Genomic DNA, 21,625 nt, shown 5'->3' on the forward strand with positions numbered 1-21,625 from the left:
CATCCAAGTATAAATTCTTATTAATAGTTTGACAGTAACATCAACCCTAGTGACCACTGCCTGAAGATATAGAGAATTTTCTCCACATCGTTCAGGCTATGGGCACAATTCTTCTCTCAGGTCCACATTCTGCTTTTTGTATATGATGCAAAGTCCTGTACAAATGGTCTGTTCTACCTATCAAATGACAGTGTTGAAAAATATTTGATCTCTTGCCGTAAAGAAACGTTTTGTAAGACACAGAGTATGTTGTGTATATTATCCACAGAACATATAATCCCTATCAAACCTTAAAAAAAATATGAAAAGGCAAGAATCTTGTTTCTTTCTCTAATGTCACCAAAATGTCTTCATCCCTACTGCTAAAGACTGGTCCATACCTTTTCCATCTCATCTTCTGTTTCTCTGGCCTCCCCACATTTCACCTCCGGAGCTTCCATTCCATCCAAAATGCTGCTGCTGCTAAGACCCTCTTTCCCTCTTGCCACTCCTAGCCTGTCTCCTGAAATTCCTGAAAGGGCTTTTTCTCCAATTCTGCGTCAAATTCCTTATCCTCACCTTAAAGACTTCACATGAGTCTGTCCCTGTCTCTCTCTAAATCTCCTCTCCTGCTCACTGAGTACGTTTACCCTCCACTTTTATTTTTTAAGATATCACTTAGCATTGAACACACAATTATTCTGTTCTGGTAACCAAACTTGTCAAATCCCAACAATGCCTTTTAATTTATAATAAACCTCAAATTTAATATTTTCTTTCTTGAATTACATCATGATTATCAATCACTAGCAGTGCTGTTTAAAAAAATAGGAGGAAATCCATATGATTTTATCACCACCCATTTATTCTCCTAATTCAAACATTTTATTGTGTTGCTTTTCAGGCGGGTTCTACAAAATGAACTCTGTTCAGCAGAAAGACAAATGATATAGTCTCTAAATTTTTGATTAATTCATGTAAATAGTCATCTTATGGAGCAATTTTTCAGGTAGCTTCCATGAAGGATTTGCCTAAAGAGTTGAAAAGCAGCAGAAATGCCTTCCACACCCCTCCAACTCATAAAATGGTAATTGGACCCACATTTTTAATAAAACATTTTCAAAGACAGCAAGAAGCAGGAAAAATAATGTATTCTTATTTATTTACTCAGGGATCTGCCCCTTTTCTCCCATTGAAATAATGGGAATACTCCCATTGACTTGAGTGGGTGCTTCAGTGGGAGTAGCAACAGGATCTTTGAGCTTCTGTTAGCCCTGGTCTACACTAGGACTTTAGGTCGAATTTAGCAGCGTTAAATCGATTTAAACCTGCACCCGTCCACACAATGAAGCCCTTTATTTCGACTTAAAGGGCTCTTAAAATCGATTTCCTTACTCCACCCCTGACAAGTGGATTAGCGCTTAAATCGACGTTGCCGGCTCGAATTTGGGGTACTGTGGACACAATTCGATGGTATTGGCCTCCGGGAGCTATCCCAGAGTGCTCCATTCTGACCGCTCTGGACAGCGCTCTCAACTCAGATGCACTGGCCAGGTAGACAGGAAAAGAACCGTGAACTTTTGAATCTCATTTCCTGTTTGGCCAGCGTGGCAAGCTGCAGGTGACCATGCAGAGCTCATCAGCACAGGTGACCATGATGGAGTCCCAGAATCGCAAAAGAGCTCCAGCATGGACCGAACAGGAGGTACGGGATCTGATCGCTGTTTGGGGAGAGGAATCCGTGCTATCACAACTCCGTTCCAGTTTTCGAAATGCCAAAACCTTTCTGAAAATCTCCCAGGGCATGAAGGACAGAGGCCATAACAGGTACCCGAAGGAGTGCCGCGTGAAACTGAAGGAGCTGAGGCAAGCCTACCAGAAAACCAGAGAGGCGAACAGCCGCTCTGGGTCAGAGCCCCAAACATGCCGCTTCTATGATGAGCTGCATGCCATTTTAGGGGGTTCAGCCACCACTACCCCAGCCGTGTTGTTTGACTCCTTCAATGGAAATGGAGGCAATACGGAAGTAGGTTTTGGGGACGAAGAAGATGATGATGATGAGGTTGTAGATAGCTCGCAGCAAGCAAGTGGAGAAACCGGTTTTCCCGACAGCCAGGAACTGTTTCTCACCCTAGACCTGGAGCCAGTACCCCCTGAACCCACCCAAGGCTGCCTCCTGGACCCAGCAGGCGGAGAAGGGACCTCTGGTGAGTGTACCTTTTAAAATGCTATACATGGTTTAAAAGCAAGCATGTGAAAGGATTACTTTGCCCTGGCATTTGCGGTTCTCCTAGATGTAGTCCTAAAGCCTTTGCAAAAGGTTTCTGGGGAGGGCAGCCTTATTTCGTCCTTCATGGTAGGACACTTTACCACTCCAGGCCAGTAACACGTACTCGGGAATCACTGTAGAACAAAGCATTGCAGTGTATGTTTGCTGGCATTCAACCAAAATCCGTTCTTTATCTCTCTGTGTTATCCTCAGGAGAGTGAGATATAATTCATGGTCACCTGGTTGAAATAGAGTGCTTTTCTTCAGGGGACACTCAGAGGAGCCCATTCCTGCTGGGCTGTTTGCCTGTGGCTAAACAGAAATGTTCCCCGCTGTTAGCCACAGGGAGGGGAGAAGGTTGAGGGGGTAGTCACGCGGTGGGAGGAGGCAAAATGCGACCTTGTAACGAAAGCACGTGCTATGTATGTAATGTTAACAGCAAGGTTTACCCTGAAAGACTGTAGCGACTGTTTTATAAATGTGTCTTTTTAAATACCGCTGTCCCTTTTTTTTCTCCACCAGCTGCATGTGTTTCAATGATCACAGGATCTTCTCCTTCCCAGAGGCTAGTGAAGCTTAGAAAGAAAAAAAAACGCACTCGCGATGAAATGTTCTCCGAGCTCATGCTGTCCTCCCACACTGACAGAGCACAGACGAATGCGTGGAGGCAAATAATGTCAGAGTGCAGGAAAGCACAAAATGACCGGGAGGAGAGGTGGAGGGCTGAAGAGAGTAAGTGGCGGGCTGAAAAGAGTAAGTGGCGGGCTGAAGACAGGGCTGAAGCTCAAAGGTGGCGGCAGCGTGATGAGAGGAGGCAGGATTCAATGCTGAGGCTGCTGCAGGACCAAACCAGTATGCTCCAGTGTATGGTTGAGCAGCAGCAAAGGCAGCTGGAGCACAGACTGCCACTGCTGCCCCTCTGTAACCAACCGCCCTCCTCCCCAAGTTCCATAGTCTCCACACTCAGACGCCCAAGAACGCGGTGGGGGGGCCTCCGGCCAACCAGCCACTCCACCACAGAGGATTGCCCCAAAAAAAGAAGGCTGTCATTCAATAAATTTTAAAGTTGTAAACTTTTAAAGTGCTGTGCTTAAAGTGCTGTGTGGCATTTTCCTTCCCTCCTCCACCACCCCTCCTGGGATACCTTGGTAGTCATCCCCCTATTTGTGTGATGAATGAATAACGAATGCATGACTGTGAAGCAGCAATGACTTTATTGCCTCTGCAAGCAATGATTAAAGGGAGGAGGGGAGGGTGGTTAGCTTACAGGGAAGTAGAGTGAACCAAGGGGCGGGGGGTTTCATCAAGGAGAAACAAATAGAACTTTCACACCGTAGCCTGGCCAGTCATGAAACTGGTTTTCAAAGCTTCTCTGATGCGTACTGCGCCCTCCTGTGCTCTTCTAACCGCCCTGGTGTCTGGCTGCGTGTAACCAGCAGCCAGGAGATTTGCCTCAACCTCCCACCCCGCCATAAACATCTCCCCCTTACTCTCACAGATATTGTGGAGCACACAGCAAGCAGTAATAACAGTGGGAATATTGGTTTCGCTGAGGTCTAAGCGAGTCAGTAAACTGCGCCAGCGCGCCTTTAAACGTCCAAATGTACATTCTACCACCATTCTGCACTTGCTCAGCCTGTAGTTGAACAGCTCCTGACTACTGTCCAGGCTGCCTGTGTACGGCTTCATGAGCCATGGCATTAAGGGGTAGGCTGGGTCCCCAAGGATACATATAGGCATTTCAACATCCCCAACAGTTATTTTCTGGTCTGGGAATAAAGTCCCTTCCTGCAGCTTTTGAAACAGACCAGAGTTCCTGAAGATGCGAGCATCATGCACCTTTCCCGGCCATCCCACGTTGATGTTGGGGAAACGTCCCTTGTGATCCACCAGAGCTTGCAGCACTATCGAAAAGTACCCCTTGCGGTTTATGTACTCGGCGGCTTGGTGCTCCGGTGCCAAGATAGGGATATGGGTTCCGTCTATAGCCCCACCACAGTTAGGGAATCCCATTGCAGCAAAGCCATCCACTATGACCTGCACATTTCCCAGGGTCACTACCCTTGATATCAGCAGATCTTTGATTGCGTGGGCTACTTGCATCACAGCAGCCCCCACAGTAGATTTGCCCACTCCAAATTGATTCCCAACTGACCGGTAGCTGTCTGGCGTTGCAAGCTTCCACAGGGCTATCGCCACTCGCTTCTCAACTGTGAGGGCTGCTCTCATCTTGGTATTCATGCGCTTCAGGGCAGGGGAAAGCAAGTCACAAAGTTCCATGAAAGTGCCCCTACGCATGCGAAAGTTTCGCAGCCACTGGGAATCGTCCCAGACCTGCAACACTATGCGGTCCCACTAGTCTGTGCTTGTTTCCCGAGCCCAGAATCGGCGTTCCACAGCATGAACCTGCCCCATTAGCACCATGATGCATGCATTGTCAGGGCCCATGCTTTCAGAGAAATCTGTGTCCATGTCCTGATCACTCACGGGACCGCGCTGACGTCGCCTCCTCGCCCGGTATCGCGTTGCCATGTTCTGGTGCTGCATATACTTCTGGATAATGCGTGTGGTGGTTAATGTGCTCCTAATTGCCAAAGTGAGCTGAGCGGCCTCCATGCTTGCCTTGGTATGGCGTCCGCACAGAAAAAAGGCGCGGAACGATTGTCTGCCGTTGCTCTGACGGAGGGAGGGGCGACTGACGACACGGCTTACAGGGTTGGCTTCAGGGAGCTAAAATCAACAAAGGGTGTGCCTGTACATCAAGGAGTATTTCAGGCAGGACTGCACGGAGGGTTCCAATAAGAAATGGTGCACCTAAGTTATCGTTGTTATTGGAACAAGGAGGTTAGCCTGGCCTCTGATTGATACATGGCTAGATTTACCTCGCTGCACCTTCTCTGTGAGTGACTGCAGTGTGATCTAGACAGGGGAGGAGGCAAATGAGTACAAAACAAATCTGGTCTATTTCTTGTTCTGACCCACTCCATCTATCTTTTACATCTTTGGCTGGCAGCAGACGGTGCAGAAGGACTGCATGCCATCCACATCTCATGGCTGCTCGGCAGAAGATGGTACAGTACGACTGCTAGCCATCTTCATCTCTTGTCTGCCTGGCATAAGATGGTACAATACGACTGCTAGCAATCCTCATCTCTTGCCTGCCTAGCAGAAGATGGTACAGTACGACTGCTAGCAGTCCGTGTCGCCTGCCCGCTCACCATAAGATGGTTCAATAGGACTGACTGCAGGACTAAAGAGAATGACCTGGTCAAGTCACTCCAAATTTAGTCCCTGCGCCCATGTCTGCCCAGGCGCTCCCAGCCGACGTGGCCAGGAGCACCTCGGACACGACGAGGACGACTACCAGTCGTATTGCACCGTCTGCTGCCAGAAGGCAATGGGTTGCTGCTACTGTGCAGCAAAGCCGTACCGCGTCTGCCAGCACCCAGGAGACATAGGGTGACGGTTACCTGAGCGGGCTCCATGCTTGCCGTGGTATGGCATCTGCACAGGTAACTCAGGAAAAAAGGCGCGAAATGATTATCTGCCCTTGCTTTCACGGGGGGAGGGAGGGAGCGGGGGGCTGACGATATGTACCCAGAACCACCCGCGACAATGTTTTAGCCCCATCAGGCATTGGGATCTCAACCCAGAATTCCAATGGGCAGCGGAGACTGCGGGAACTGTGGGATAGCTACCCATAGTGCAACGCTCCGGAAGTCGACGCTTGCCTCGGTACTGTGGAAGCGCTCCACCGAGTTAATGCACTTAATGCACTTAGAGCATTTTCTGTGGGGACACACACACTCGAATATATAAAACCGATTTCTAAAAAACCGACTTCTATAAATTCGACCTAATTTCGTAGTGTAGACATACCCTTAGACAGAAAATTCTGTTGATGAAAATTCCCCAGCTGAACAGATAGGGTAACTTGTTAGAGGTGATACCACTATCTTGGTTAAATCCAAGCAGCAGGCCAGGCAATGCAGGCATTTATAATTTGTACCTTTCTTCACCAACAAGACAGACTTTATTTTAAAAAAAATATAGCTAAAGATGGGCCTGAACCAAAGCCCCAGATCTAAACACCCTGAACTTTCGGCATGTTCAAAAGCCTGAAGGGAATTTTTTTTGTCCTGAGCATTCCTCTGAATGTGACTAATGTCAAGGATTTCACATACTCACCAGGAAGTGTTGCTTTTCCCAGGTAATGTCTGTGCAGTCCTATGGTGGCATGATGGTACCTCTCTCTCAGCCACAGCCAACACGGAGCAATCCAATTTCCACTTTCAGCCTTGCCCAGTCCCAGTCTTCATGGATCCCAAATCCATGGAGCACGTTCGACAGGGACGAGACACTGTTACATTGGGAATGGGAGGTGACAAGATCTTTTCACAGAGACACGTGGGTCATGGGGGCACAACTTACTTGATAGTTATTTTTACTGAAAATATTGTGTAACAAAGTTAGAGAGTATTGAGCTGCTGGTTTCTATAAACTCAACTGGCTCCCCACTGTCTTTTAACCATTTAGGGTACAATACAACCATTCATAGTCTGTGGCATCAACAGAATTTAATAACTGAATGAAAACTCAGAGATCCAGTATTATTCAATCAATATCTTTAGCAAAAGGTGACATTAAGGCCATTCAATTGTTGTGCAGTAGAGTAGGAGTAGAGTACAGTTCTAAGAATTCAGAGAGAGAGAGAGAGACAGGATCGAACTGATTTGATTAAAGCCATATCTTATGTGTATCTATTTCCTCATTATCACTATGATTTGACACTTGTGGAGTAAACTGATGTTAATATAATGCATTAGGAAGAATTCTCCTCCTGAGAACAAATCTAGCTTAGCAAAGTGATATTTAATGTTTTCTATTATATTTATTTAACTAAAATGGCTGATTAGATGTTAAACAGAACAGAGGTTAATGATCTTTGTTATTGGTATTATAAAAAATTAAGAAAGAATAAAATAGGGTTAATGATGTATGCCATTATCGTTATTATGGGGATTAAAACCATGCAGTTGTTGGCTGCACAGAAAAAATCGGCCCCAAGCTGTGAGTAATTAGCAAAATTATATTATCTTCTAACCATACACAGTAATTAATTACTTGATTTGGCTACCGTACTCTTTCAATGTAGGGTGTGAGCAGTTCCATATAGGTATAAAGGTTTGTACAGCATTTTAAAATAAAAAATGGGAGAAACAAAACTCAAGTGGTTTATGCCAATCCATGTATAAAACTGGTTCTCTATCCAATCCATAAACACCGGTGAAATATAGGAGGAGGAAAAGGAAAAAACAAATGTCCACTGGGAATAGAAAAGTAGACTGTACAACTAATGAGATTAAAGATGATGTAGCTGAGAGGCCTTCTCCAGCCTATAGAGTACTCTATATTTGTTCAACAGCTTCTGCATAGCCTAAGAAGGTCCTCGTGGCTGAAGGGTAACCTCCTATCTTGTTTTATGTTCTGAACATTTATGAGATTAGAGTAAAATTGTTAATGCAACACAACTGACATTCAGCATTAAACCACTGCTGCTGCTTTGTTACCCATTAGTACATTAATGACAGGTTTCAGAGTAGCAGCCATGTTAGTTTGTATTCGCGAAAAGAAAAGGAGTACTTGTGGCACCTTAGAGACTAACATTTATTTGAGCATAAGCTTTTGTGAGCTATGCTCAAATAAATTTATTAGTCTCTAAGGTGCCACAAGTACTCCTTTTCTTTTTTATTAGTACATTGAGAATGCATTTCAAGCAACAAGAAATGGAGAGATGCTATGGTTGCTCTGCTCAGTGAGATAATATAGCAGTGTGGGTGGAGGGAAGGTCCACAATGTTCTGAGAGGCCTAAGAAAAAGAAATAAAAAAAAGTCTTGGTGGTTGGGCTCAACATCAAAAGGACTTTTGAGTTTTTCCCTTAGGAGTCACTGTAGTCAGTGGGGATTACTGGAGATAGATTAGAAATTAATTAGATTGTACAAAAAGTCTTAACACTTTTTAAAAGGTAGACACAGCAGTATTTAGATACTTGAAGATTTTCTTATTTATTGATTGTAAAATTTCAATGTTGAGTTCATAAAGAACCAATGCACCATTTCTTTTAGTTTTTCCTACATATCTGCCTCGGGAGATGCAAATAATCTTTTTTTTCCCCTCTGAAAATGCTTTTTTCCCCATCCACCTGGAGAAATTAACAGGTTAAATAAACTTTATTTGGTGAAAACCAAATAGAGTAATCACACAGGTGCAAAAAATATAGTCTGATCTATAAGGACACCTTTTATCCCAACACATATCGCTGCCTGATTCATTATGCTATGATATTACCTTATACACTCAGGGTTTGATCCAAAACCCATTGACTTCAGTAAACTTTGAATCAGGCCTCCACATTAAAAAAAACACAAATTCATTCAGAATCCAATAGAGAGCTGCATCCGTGATGGGAGACGTTCTTTATCAATAGTCCTGGAAGCTCAGGAATTTCAGTGTTGCCAGATGGGAATCATATCTTCAACTACTGTACCGCATTTTCTGGCTGCTACATTTTTTCACATTCAACCCTCCACTGAAGTCAAAGGAAGTTTTGAATATGTGAGAAATTGCTATAATTAATACGTTTATGTACACTGGGCTGCATAACCCTCATGCTTACTGAAAGTTAGATGGTCATGAATCTTATACCACAGATGCAAAGCAACCATAGTTAATATAAGAAGGCCGCATTGCAGTGCAAGGATCATCCTTTGTCTGGGTATACCACAAGAAGGACAGGAGATGTATTATCGGTTTTAATCAGGCTTCAACTTTATTATATAGATGTCTGGGACTACCCGGCAAATAAAGTGTCCAGTGCAGGCAAATCCATGCTTATTCAAATCAGTTTTCCGGGGCTTCCACCAGCCCCTCTTTGTTTCCTCCATGCTTATTCAAATAAATTTTCTGGGGCTTTCACCAGCCCCCTTTTGTTTCCATCCAGGTCCCCCATTCGACCCGTGGCCTGGACCTTACCTTCCACCAGCCTCGTAAGAGGGTTAAGGAGGGCTATGAGAATGGTGGGGGTGGGGTGGGGGTTGTCTCCCTGCTGTACCAATCATAGGAGTCCCTGAACCCCCTCCCCCATTCTGTATCCTGTATCTGTATCCTGCTCCTTTTAAGTCCTTTACCAGGCCATTTATCTGGTCACTGGCTGCCCTCTCTATGGAGTACCTGCACTGAACATCCACCAAGCCTTACAAAATAAGTTGCGACATATGGCCTACCACCCTTTCTATTCACCAGAAAAGGTCCATCCTCACACCAACTGTGAGGAAGGAGGAAGGCGAAAAAACCACACTCCATCGAAGCCAATTCTGGTGGTGCGGGAAAAATTTCTTCTCAGCCCCCCTTTAAAAGGGGCGACTAGTGTAATGCCCACAGCAGGTCCTAACCCAGCCAGCCATTTGCCTCCACTAGGGGAGGGAGGGTGGGTGCTAGCTTCCTTGCTGTTTGGAGACTTGCCCCACCCAGGTTTCGTACCTTTATGCACATTTCTGGGGGGGGGGGGGGGAGTCATTGCTGCAGAGTTGACCACTGAGCACCTTTTACAGCAGTTTCTTACCTTCTTCCTCTCCACCCGCCCCCCAACCACAAAGCAGAGCTGCCCTTATTTGGGTAAGCCCAGACAAATTCTGCCCCCCTTTAGTTGTGGTGCAGTCATTCTCCAAGAAGTTCTCAATGTCTCTTTATAACTCTTATTCCTGAGTAAAAAGTATGTAAAGAGTAAGAAGGGAAATTGCAAAGATTCATAGGCATTTCTAGTTGTCAAGAAGTAATGTAATTCAACAGGCATCAGAGAGACATCAATTCCACCATAACTGATGGGTAATAAACAAGAGGAATTGGAATAGTTAATTTATGAGCATAAACTCGATTTAGTTTGTATTGCTGAAAGCTGGTGGGATAATTCACACAACTGGAATGTTAAACTCGATGATTATAACATAATTAGTAGGTCTGTCAAGTGATTAAAAAGATTAATCGTGATTAATTGCGCTGTTAAACAATAATAGTATACCATTTATTTAAATATTTTTGGATGTTTTCTACATTTTCAAATATATTGATTTCAATTACAATACAGAATACAAAGTGCACAGTGCTCACTTTATTTTTTATTACAAATATTTCACTGTAAAAAGCAAAAGAAATAGTATTTTTTAATTCACCTAATACAAGTACTGTAGTGCAATCTCTATCATGAAAGTTGAACTTACAAATGTAGAATTTATACCAAAAAAAAAACAACTGCACTCAAAAATAAAACTATGTGAAACTTTAGAGCCTACATGTCCTTTCAGTCCAACTTCAGCCAATCACTCAGACAAACAAGTTTGGTTACAATTTGCAGGAGATAATGCTGCCTGCTTCTTGTTTACGTCACCTGAAAGTGAGAACAAGGCATTCACATGGCACTATTGTAGCCGGGGTCGCAAGATATTTACGTTCCAGATGCGCTAATGATTCATATGTCCCTTCATGTTTCAACCACCATTCCAGAGGACATGCATCCATGCTGATGAAAAATGGCATGCATCCGATGAAGTGAGCTGAAGCTCGCGAAAGCTTATGCTCAAATAAATTTGTTAGTCTCTAAGGTGCCACAAGTACTTCTTTTCTTATTACTTGTTTGTGTCACTGATAACTCAGAAGAAAATGATCTTGAATGCTTATGCATCAGTGTCCTAACAGATAAAGCACAATATGGGGTACTAGTTGGTGTCTTCTACAGAACACCAAATTACACTAAGGAACAGGATGACAGCTTCCTTATGCACCTATTTACAGTGTGTAGGAAAAAAAGCTGCGTGATCATGGGTGACAACAAATTGAGTGATATATGCTGGAGGTCTCATGTTTCCAGTTCTACAACAGTCTTGGAATTTCTAAACATTGGCGATGTCAATTTCCTAACTCAAAAATGTTGCCACCAAAATGGGGGAATTCTGCATTAGACCTTGTTTTAAATGATAAAGAGGAACTGATCACAGAACTAAACATTAATGGTAGCTAGGTACAAGCTGTCATGACTTGATCACATTTATAATTTGCAGGAAGAATAAAGTCCAGACCAGTAATATATAGACCTGGTGCTTTAATAGGACTAGTTCGACAAAGGTGATAAACAATTATGAGCCAGATAAGCTTCGAGGAAGAATTTAATCAGAAAAATGTTGGGAATCATTTAAAGAACACCTTACTCGATGGCTGAAAAGGCACAATCCCACAATCAAGGAAGAAGGCTGTGATAGTTAAAAAATCAACTTGGTTTAGAAGGGAAATGAAGGCAGCTATAACGTTTTTTAAAGAAGTATAACAAGTGGAAGAAAGGGGAAGTTGTCAGTATTGCATATAGACCAGAAGTTCAGAATTGTAGAAAAATGATAAGGGAAGCCAAGGGACACAAGGAGATATCTGTGGCCAGCAGAGTTAAGGATAGTAAGAATACGTTTTTAAAAAATATATTAGGTATAAGAAGAATCATGACAATAGCATTGATCCATTACTAAATGGAAATGGTAGAATTATCAATAATAATGCAGAAAAGGCAGAAGCATTCAATAAATATTTCTGCTCTGTATTTGGGAATAACAGACTCATCATATGGTGATAATTACACTCTTTCCATCCCACTAGTATCCGTGGAGGATGTTAAACAGAAGCTACTAAAGTTAAACATTTTTTAGTCAGCAGGCCCATGTAACTTGCATCCAAGAGTTTTAAGAGAGCTGGATGAGGAGCTTAGTGGACCGTTAATAGTGATTTTTCAATAAGTCTTGGAGCACTGGGGAAGTTCCAGAAGGCTGGAAGAAAGGTAATGTTATGCCAGTTTTTAAATAGGGTAAATGAGGTGACCCAGGTAGTTATAGGCCTGTCAGCCTGACATTGATCCTAGGCAAGATAATGGAACAGATGATAATGGACTTGATTAATAAAAAAAAACTAAAGGAGGGTAATATAATGAATGCAAATCAAAATGGATTTATGGAAAATAGATCCTGTCTAACTTGATATATTTTTTTATGAGATTACAAGTTTGGTTGATGAAGGTAATAGTGTGGAAGTAATATACTTAGACTTCTGTAAGGCATTTGACTAGATAAACTACATTTGCTTAAAAACTAGAATGATTTAAAATTAACACACATTAAATGCACTAAAAACTGGCTAACTGATAGGTGTCAAAATGTAAATTGGTTATCAAGCGGGTCTGTTTCCAGTGGGGTCCCCTGCAGTAATCAGTTCTTGTCCCTATGCTATTCAATGTTTTTATCAATGACATGGAAGAAAACAAAATCACTGAAAGTTTGCAGATGACACAAAAATAAGGGGATGGTAAATAATGAAGAGGACTGGTCATTGATTCAGAGTTATCTGGATCACTTGGGCCCAAGCAAAAAATGTGTGTTTTAATACAGCTAAATGTAAATATCTATCTAGGAATAAAGAATGTAGGCCATACTTACAGGATGGGGGATTCTATCCTGAGAAATAGCAACTCTGAAAAAAAAAAAAAAAGATTTGGGGGTTGTGGTCAATAATCAGCTGAACATGAGTGCTCAGTATGGTGTTGTGGCCAAAAAATGTAATGTGAACCTGGGAGGCATAGACAGGAGAATCTTGAGTAGTAGAGAGGTTATTTTATCTCTGTATTTGACACTGGTGTGACTGTTCCTGGAATAGTGTGTCCAGTTCTGCTATCCAGAGTTCAAGAAAGATGTTGATAAACTCGAGACGGTTCAGAGTAGAGCCACACGAATGAATAAATGATGAGAAAACATGCCTTCTAGTGATAGACTCAAGGAGCACAATCTACTTAGCTTATCAAAAAAGAAAGTTAAGGGGCTACTTGATTATAATCTGAGTACCTACATGGAGAACAAATGTTTAATAATGGGCTTTTAATCGAATAGAGAAAGGTATAACACGATCTAGTGGCTGGATTGTGAAGCTAGACAAATTCAGACTGGAAATAAGGTATAATTTTTAACCCAAGGCTAATTAGCCGTTGGACCCACCTAATGTGGAAAAAGTCAGCCCAAAAGGAATGTGTCTGAAAAAATTATAAACACCAGTAAAGGGAGGAAGAGGGAATTAGAATATATATAACATAACTTTAAACCCAACATTTCTACCTCATATATTATAACATATTCCATACAAAATTCTAAATTAATGTAAAGTTAAGATTAAATGGCTAAATTAACATCATTTTAAGGAGTGCTGGGGGCATGTTTCCTCCTGCCACCACCACCTGAAACTCATGGGGATAACGTGCTTCTTCCTTCCTCTAACTTTCAACCTCTGTCAGGGGGAAGGGGAGAGGAACCCAGCATCTCCAGCAGCACTCACGCTCACCACTTCTCCAACCCCTAACTGAGGTACTCCTGCAACAATAGCACAGAGAGGAGCTGCACTTCAACCAGTCAGAAGAGGGATCCAAATATTACTGTCCCTCCTGCTGGCTGTACCGTAGAGCTGGAGAGGAGCAGACATGGGACTTTGCCACCTACACCATCTAGTGAGGGAAGGAGAGACATATTTACTCAGTTAACCCCAATCCTTATGAGAAAGGAGACAGGAGAGAAAACTTCCTGCCCCACCCAAGAGCAGGGGGAATGATACTGCTACCCTGAGAATTTATGAAGAGAAAGCGCCAGAAACTGGGAGAACAAATTGAAATTCAGTGAAGAGAGCCAGAGAGGTAGATATCGGTGAAGGAAAGAGCTGAGGAAGGGAAAAAGGAGAATCTTGTGTGGGCTAGAGAATGAATTTGAAGTAGGGAGTGGAAGTCAGAAAGTTGGTGGAGACAGGTGAAATTTGAGATACTCCCAGAAAATGTATTATCATTTCATATTATCAAGAATAATAAGTCTTCCATGCTTCAAAGTTTTTGTAAGTTCTATTTTGCATAAAGTACGTAAATTATTTTGTCTTTGTGAGCTGGTATGTCAGTGTAACGGTGCCCCCTCTGGCTAGACACAACACTTGGCCAGGCATTTGAGTCCACTCAGTCTGGCCAGCCTGTCAGTCAATTCCTGGTGCTCAGGAGGTCTGAAAAATCTCTCGATTCTTAAGTCCCTCAGAGGGTTCGTAGGGGAACCCAGGTCCACCCACTCTACTGGTTCCAGCGCAGGGCCCCTAAGCTAGAAAAGTCAAACCAGGATTCAATATCTCTGGCTGTGTACTGAGCTCCTTTCTATCTCCCCCTGGTTTCTGTGGGCTCGTCAGTCTGCTGGTCTGTCCATCCCCTCCTATGGTGCTGTCTCTGAGAAGCTTTTCAGCAGTTTGCTGGCAGGAGTTCCCTTCTCCAACCTGCTCATTCCCTTGACAGCCACCCCGCCCCTTTGCTTCCCAGTCCTTGTATCCTTCCAGCTGCTGAGAGGCTGTCAGTCAGCACTGGACCGTGGTATCTGCATTAACCCCTTGGATACTGGGCCAGCATGGGGTACACCCCATGACAGGCTTATATGTTCTATACAAATAAATATGATTCCTGCCCAAGATATAAGTATATTGTTAAGTCCTTCATTTGGACTGAGTTTTCTCTGAGTTTTGAATCCATTTCCATACATTTAAGTCATATTAGGACAGGAGCTATAGACATGCCTAGCCTATAGCCTAATGGCTACTCAGGGGCCATGCTGTGACTGATGTTTATATGATTGTTTTACTGCTACCTTGCCTTTCCTCTTGGGAGTTTGTTTCTTATCACCTTTTGTCTTGTTTGGATTATAATTGTTATGGGACAGGGACTGTCGCTTACTATTTGTATTTACATTTGCTTGCACATCGTCATCTTCCCCAAGCCAATCCATACTGGGCCCTACAATACAAATAAATAATAAAAGAGCTTGGTAAGATAGCAGCTAAGGGTACACCTACCACATAAACAAGGAGAGAAATGTCAAATGTATGCCTGTTAACTGTTCCTTTAGGTATGAAAGCATCTGTTCAAAAGAATGTGCTGTTCTTTTCTACAAGTGGTAGAATAATGACCTAACAAGTGCTGAGTGGTTTATGGGGGCCAGATTGTGCCACTCCTACTTGCACCTTCCTCCTTCAGTAGTCCCAGTAGCATCCAGTAGTCCCAGTAGCATTACAAACAGGTTACTACTCAACATACATAAAAGGCACCACAATCCTGCTCTCATTAATTACTTTGATGTCCATTAAAAAGTGTTCTAATGCACAACATTTTTGACAATAGTGTTCATTCCTTCTGTGATGTAAAAGACAAAGTTTTCCAGGCACATAATTTGAATGTCTCTGATTAATGGCTTGCTATGTGTTTTGTCATTTGTCTCTCTCACTCTTTTGGGTCATGTATGTTTAGGCCTACATTTTCAAAATAATTCATGAATTATTATGCGAGTCACAATGAGAGTTGTGCTACTAAAGCCTCACTCACTCCTTTAGGCCTGGTCTACACTAGGGGGAATCAATCTAAGATACACAAGTGCAGCTACGAGAATAGCGTAGCTGAAGTCGACGTACCTTAGATGGACTTAGAATCACTTACTGCGCGTCCTCGCAGTGCGGGATCGACGGCCACCGCTCCCCCGTCGACTCTGCTTCCGCCTCTCGCCATGGTGGAGTTCCGGAGTCGACGGCAGAGCAATGGGGGAATCAATTTATCGCGTCTACACTAGACGTGATAAATCGATCCCCGATAGATCGATCACTACCCACCGATCTGGCGGGTAGTGTAGATGTGGCCTTAGAGATATAGGGCATTGTGTAGTTTAGCAAAATAAGGAGATACAGTAATAAACTAATCCTAACATTTCATTATTGGAAAGGAGCCACTATAGAACTTCTTTACTGCATTCAACATAACTACAGGGTCCAAAATTCAGCTCCTTCTTCATTCAATTCAGTCAGGTATCACCTTGTGGTCTAACAAGGGATTTGAACTTAATTTAGCCATCTCTCAACTTTAAGCTTGTCATTTAAGACAATGTTTGGGCAAGATTAAGATAATGTTTGGGCAAAATTTTCAGAAATGACTAGTGATTTAGTGTATCTCAATTTTTGTTGGTGTCCTGTCTGAGTCACCTTAAAGATGCTTTTTTAGAGTATGTTCAATACTTTCTGGAAATCAGGCCTTTTTAAGATGTCAGTTGGGCACCATAAATCACTAGTCACTTTTGAAAATCCTTACTAGAGGGATCTAATCTCACCTGGATGCAAGTGCACAACTCTCATTAGTCTGAATAAGTTACACTCTCACATTGAGAGAACAAGTATTAGAGGGGTAGCCGTGTTATTCTGGAGCTGTAAAAGCAGCAAAGAGTCCTGTGGCACCTTTCGACTAACAGATATATTGGAGCATAAGCTTTTGTGGCTGAATATGCATCCGACGAAGTGGGTATTCACCCACAAAAGCTTATGCTCTAATACGTCGGTTAGTCTATTGAGAGAACAGTCTCCCAATAATTCATTGCAAAATATACATCACTTGGTGAAACCCTTTTTTTCTTATGAGACAAGCCTTTGAATATTCTTCTAGTTGGTAGCAATTGACTTATTATCATTAAGGCTGTACAAATAAAAGAGGGGTGAGGGAGCTACAGAGTTGGCAAGGAACTCTCATGCCAGCTCTGAGATGAAAGGACTGAGTATTTCCAGCCTTCAAAAGTTGGAGGAAAGCCTGCTGCACATGCTGAAGGCAGAAGCTGTCTGTCAGCAAGTGCCATAATTCTGACTGACTGTTCTTCCCAAGGGGGAGATAATAGTGAAGGCAGCCAATCAACAGGAGATTTTCTCCTTGTAGACAAATGCAATTTCCTTCCAGAGGAGGGTTGGAAAACCCATAGCCTACAAGGTAAGCCTCTAAAGTTGGTAAGTTTGACTCACAATTTAGATCAGTGTTCTCAACCTTTTCATTACTATGACCCCATATTCCTTAATTTTGGTACTTCCTTCTATATAGTCATAAAGAAAGGTTGGCTGCAAGCCCTGGACCTGTTGGCAACCTCCCTGGTCATTGTGACCACCCATGTTGAGAAATCATCATTTAGATTATCTAGATCAGTGGTGGGCAGCCTGTGGCCCACATGCGGCCCATCAGGGTAAGCTGATTGCAGGCTGTGAGACATGCTACTGTTGTTGACCATCTGCAGGCACGGCCCCCTGCAGCTCCCAATGGCTGCGGTTCACCATTCCCGGGCAATGGGAGCTGCGGGAGGTGGTAGCCAGCACATCCCTGCGGCCCACCACTTCCCACAGCTCCCATTGGCTGTAATCACTAGGCTACAGAGTCACTCTCAGGTTTGTGTGCTCTCTCTCTCTCTCTCTCTCTCTTCATCCCCTTCACTCCAATGACTTTTTAAATTATTTATGCACAGTGGAAAATTCAACAGGGGAGACTGAGGCAACCCCATGTCAGAATGTCTTCCAGCCCACTGATTATGGAACTCACTTGAGATGGCAGATCCTTGTCCAAATCCCTTCTCCTCCTCAAGAAGAGGGTGAACTTGAACTGGGGGCCTCACACATCCCACCTGAGTACCCTAACCACTGGGCTAAAAGTTATGAATGAGGAGGAGCAGCTACTGTGACAGTGGCATGAGTTTTCTTAGGGGGGGAGGGGGGGCTGATCCAATAGGTGAGCTCTGAACATTCTTAGTGGCAAGTTAGACAGAAGAATGCCTATCTTTGCCCAGTTCATGCATTGCTCTAGGGCTTAGGCTTCTGGATGCCTAGGGTGTGGCAGGAATGCACGCATGCACACAGGGGAAGATTACAGTTTTGTGGGACCCTGAGCCAGAGCAAATGGGGGCCCCTCCCACACCTTCCGCCTGCAGTCCCTACTGCTCCCTGGCATTCCTGCCAGGGAAATGGGGTTGGGGCACTGGGGCTTGCCCCACTCTGCCTGGTGCTTCTGCCAGGGAGTGGGTTGGAGCGTGGGAGCTCGCCCCGCTCTGCCCAGCACTCCAGTTGGGGAACGGGTTGGAGTGTGGAGGCAAGTTCCAGCATCCCAACCCTGCTCCCTGGCTGGAGTACCCGGAGGGAAGATCAGGTTGGGGCATGGGGGGGCGCCCATTTTTCCAGGGCCCCCCAAATGGCCAGGACCCCTGGGCATGGGCCCCATTGGCCCAGTGGTTAATCCATCATTTTATGCACAGGCAGAATTAGGGAATTATTACTGCAAAAATGTAAGTGCTGAGTTTAGGCACATACAGGGTTGGGGACAGCTGATCAGAAGTTATTTGAATACCATTGGGTCCTGATTCTGGGATTTAGCTGCCTACAGTGCCAGTTAGGCACCTAAGTCTTTTTGTGAATCTAACTCTTAGCCAGTTGCTCCTTACTTTGTCACTGACTTGCTGTGTGACATTGGCAGAGTCACTTTACCTCACTGAGCCTCTGTTTCTCCTCCCACTCTTCCTCTGTCTTTTCTATTTAGATTGAAAGCTCTTTGGGGCACTTCTGTCTCTCTCTGTGTTTGTATGGTACCTAATACAATGGGTTCTCAGTCTCTGCTGGTGCCTCTAGGCACCACTATAATACAAATAATAATAAAGAAGCGTGCAGTTTTCTCTGTATGTTTGTTTGTTACAGCATAACATTCAAATGGAAAAGCGTGCACTTCAGGCTCCAATTTAGGAAAATACCCCTTTTCAGAACAGCATTTGTTAACTCTTAGGATGTTTTAAAATCCCACAGAAGTCAATATCCTCAGTAGCGATTACCTTAAATACATGTTTAAATTCTTTCTAGAACTGGGACCTTAATGTTCTGCTCCTGACAGTATGCAAATTTATACAAATATATTACCTATATATATTTGTCAAACGATGTTGGCAGGTCTGAGGTCAGTTGAATTATTTCTTCCATAAACAGCCCATTAGGATAGTCTATATGCGCGAACATTTTATGAATGAAGGAAAACCAATAACTCAGGCTACGAAGAGAAATGTATTGTATGGTTCTTATTTACAGGAGTCTTATTTCCTTGCATACAGTCAATCTTATTTTGGTTGTTTTTTTTTCCCTCATGGTTGCTTCAAAGATTTTTCCTTCTGGAATTTACCATACTTTTTGGAAATTTAACATTATCACATTTTACAATCATATAGTATAATTCTTCCTAGGCTATTTTTAATACAAGAGGTTATTAACTCACATAGTTGAAGAAAAAAGTTTGAACTAGCATAAGCCTAAATTATTTTTGACTTAGTTTCAAATTTTATTTTTAAAAAGTCATTGCATATTCCAGGCTATTGTATATGAGATGTGAATTTGGCCAACAGTTATTCCACTGTACAACAGGAGTGGCACACATGGTTTACAATTTGTATAGAAAATTATAAGTTGCATTAACAGGAGATTTTCCCTCCATTGATGTAACTAATAATAAGCTTAAAAAGAAATCTATAACATTCAAGCACTGACAGGCATCCTTATAGTCCACAGTAAATCTCAGACAGTAGATGCATATTTCTGAATCCACTGCATGTCGGCCTATTGAATATCTCAGTGAAGATTTGAAAAGTCCAATAATAAGCACCCCATTCTTTACAAGATATAAAGGGGCTAGAGATTAAACCTTTCAAGTAAGAGATTTATTTTTCTATCATATGTTTAAAAGCTATAGCTCATACGCTATTCCTTTTGTTTTCTACTCTCCCATTATCAGCAATAATCTTAACAATCTTTAACCTTTCATTCTAGAGGTTCAGCATTAAATGTCAGATAACTTGTTTCATAGGCTAATTTTTCTTTTTCGTTTTCACACTTATGTCAACAGCCATGACATTATAGCTCTTTAATTTCTTCAGTGAAATATGGTGTCAGCCAGAAACACTTCTAGTCCAGAATTATGTATTCTACAGCCATACCCACTACAACTGAATCTCATAGGTCATCTATCAGTCTATCTTTTCTAAACAGTTTTGAGTAATTTAGCATCTATGAGTCTAACTTTTTTTTTTGAAAAAAAAAAATAGAAATTGAGAGACTGTTGCATTTAGCACTCTGGTTACCATCCTTTCTTCCAAAACAAACAACTTTTTATTTGACTTTTAAGGAATTGTTATAATTTTGTTGTCTTGTTTAAAGATTAAAGGCAGAGATGAGAAATTTTCATCCTTCAGAGTAATGGTCCTTCAGATAAGCTAATGCAGCAGGGAAAGAAGTTGTGATAACAGGGAGCAATTTTGCTTTTTAAATGCAAACTCTATTGTGACACCAGTTACACCTAATTTTTTTCCACATCGGTTGATTTCACCACATTTAATTATATTTTCACAACTCTCTGGGCTAACCCACTCACTGCACTCCTGGGTACTATCTGTACGAGGTGCAACCAACCGTTGGTTAGAACACCTGCTTGTAAAGCCTGTACAATGTCTCCTGTCCACAAGTAACAGCAATCTCAGGCATTTTAGTGCTTGTTATTGTGAAGTCAAGTGACAAACTACCATCAATAAGAAGGTATATTTCAGATATACTCTATCAACTAAATGTATATAGGGAATTATAGTTTAAATGTTACAGTCTTGGGTATAGCAGTCTTCATCAAAGCATTTTTGTGCCATTGTAAAATACATGAAACAGTCTAATCAAACGGAAGGAGATATGACGGTGTAGGAAGAAAAAAAAGGGGAGTTAATTCATTGCCATGGTGAATTGGAAATGTTGTTATTTAACATATACATTGTGTTCATGCTTACAGTACTCAACCAGGCAGGGACTCCATTGTGCTAGGCACTGTATAAATTTAATGACAATCCCTGCCCTAAAGTGCTTACAAGCTAAATAAGCAAGATATAACAGGTGGAATAAACAAAGCAGCTGTCAAGGAGGGCAGAGAGGAGAGATTAACAAAAATAATAATAAGTTTTAGTGTAGACTAGCAGTGTGCACATTTTGTAGCCAATCAGTAGCAGCAATCACCACTCACTGATTTACTGTTATCAGATGGCAATTTTCTATATGCATTCCAGCACAGATGAGTTTTAAGGGAGAGACTGAAGGAAAATAAGGTGGTGGCTTTTCAGATTTTGACTGGGAGCTTTTCCAACATGTAAGGTTTGGCATAGGAGAAAGTATAAAGGCGTGGGAAAGTAAGATATGTAGGTTATTAAGGCTGGTGTGCTTGGTAGAGTGAAAGCAGGAGTCAACCTCACAATAGGATAATAAAATGGATACATAGGTGGGGCTAAATTTTATGGGGCTATGAGGATTAGGTTAAGTGTGTTTGTTTCAGTCGGAGAGAGGGAGCTAATGGACAGACTGAAAGAAGGGAATGAGATAGTTAAAGTGATGAGCCAAGAAGATGATTTTAGAAGTAGCATTTTGAATTGACT

At 42.5% G+C, this 21,625-nt stretch overlaps 1 long non-coding RNA gene across 1 annotated transcript; it reads left to right on the top strand.

Annotated features, from left to right (window-relative positions):
- The first annotated feature begins 2,075 nt into the window (after positions 1-2,075).
- LOC142072350 (uncharacterized) lies at positions 2,076-3,329 on the top strand. Its single transcript, XR_012668745.1, has 2 exons — positions 2,076-2,186; positions 2,771-3,329. It is a non-coding gene; the product is annotated as an uncharacterized LOC142072350 (long non-coding RNA).
- Positions 3,330-21,625: the final 18,296 nt, after the last annotated feature.

Source organism: Caretta caretta, chromosome 6 (genome assembly GCF_965140235.1).
Source record: "Caretta caretta isolate rCarCar2 chromosome 6, rCarCar1.hap1, whole genome shotgun sequence".
Taxonomy (NCBI): domain Eukaryota; kingdom Metazoa; phylum Chordata; order Testudines; family Cheloniidae; genus Caretta; species Caretta caretta.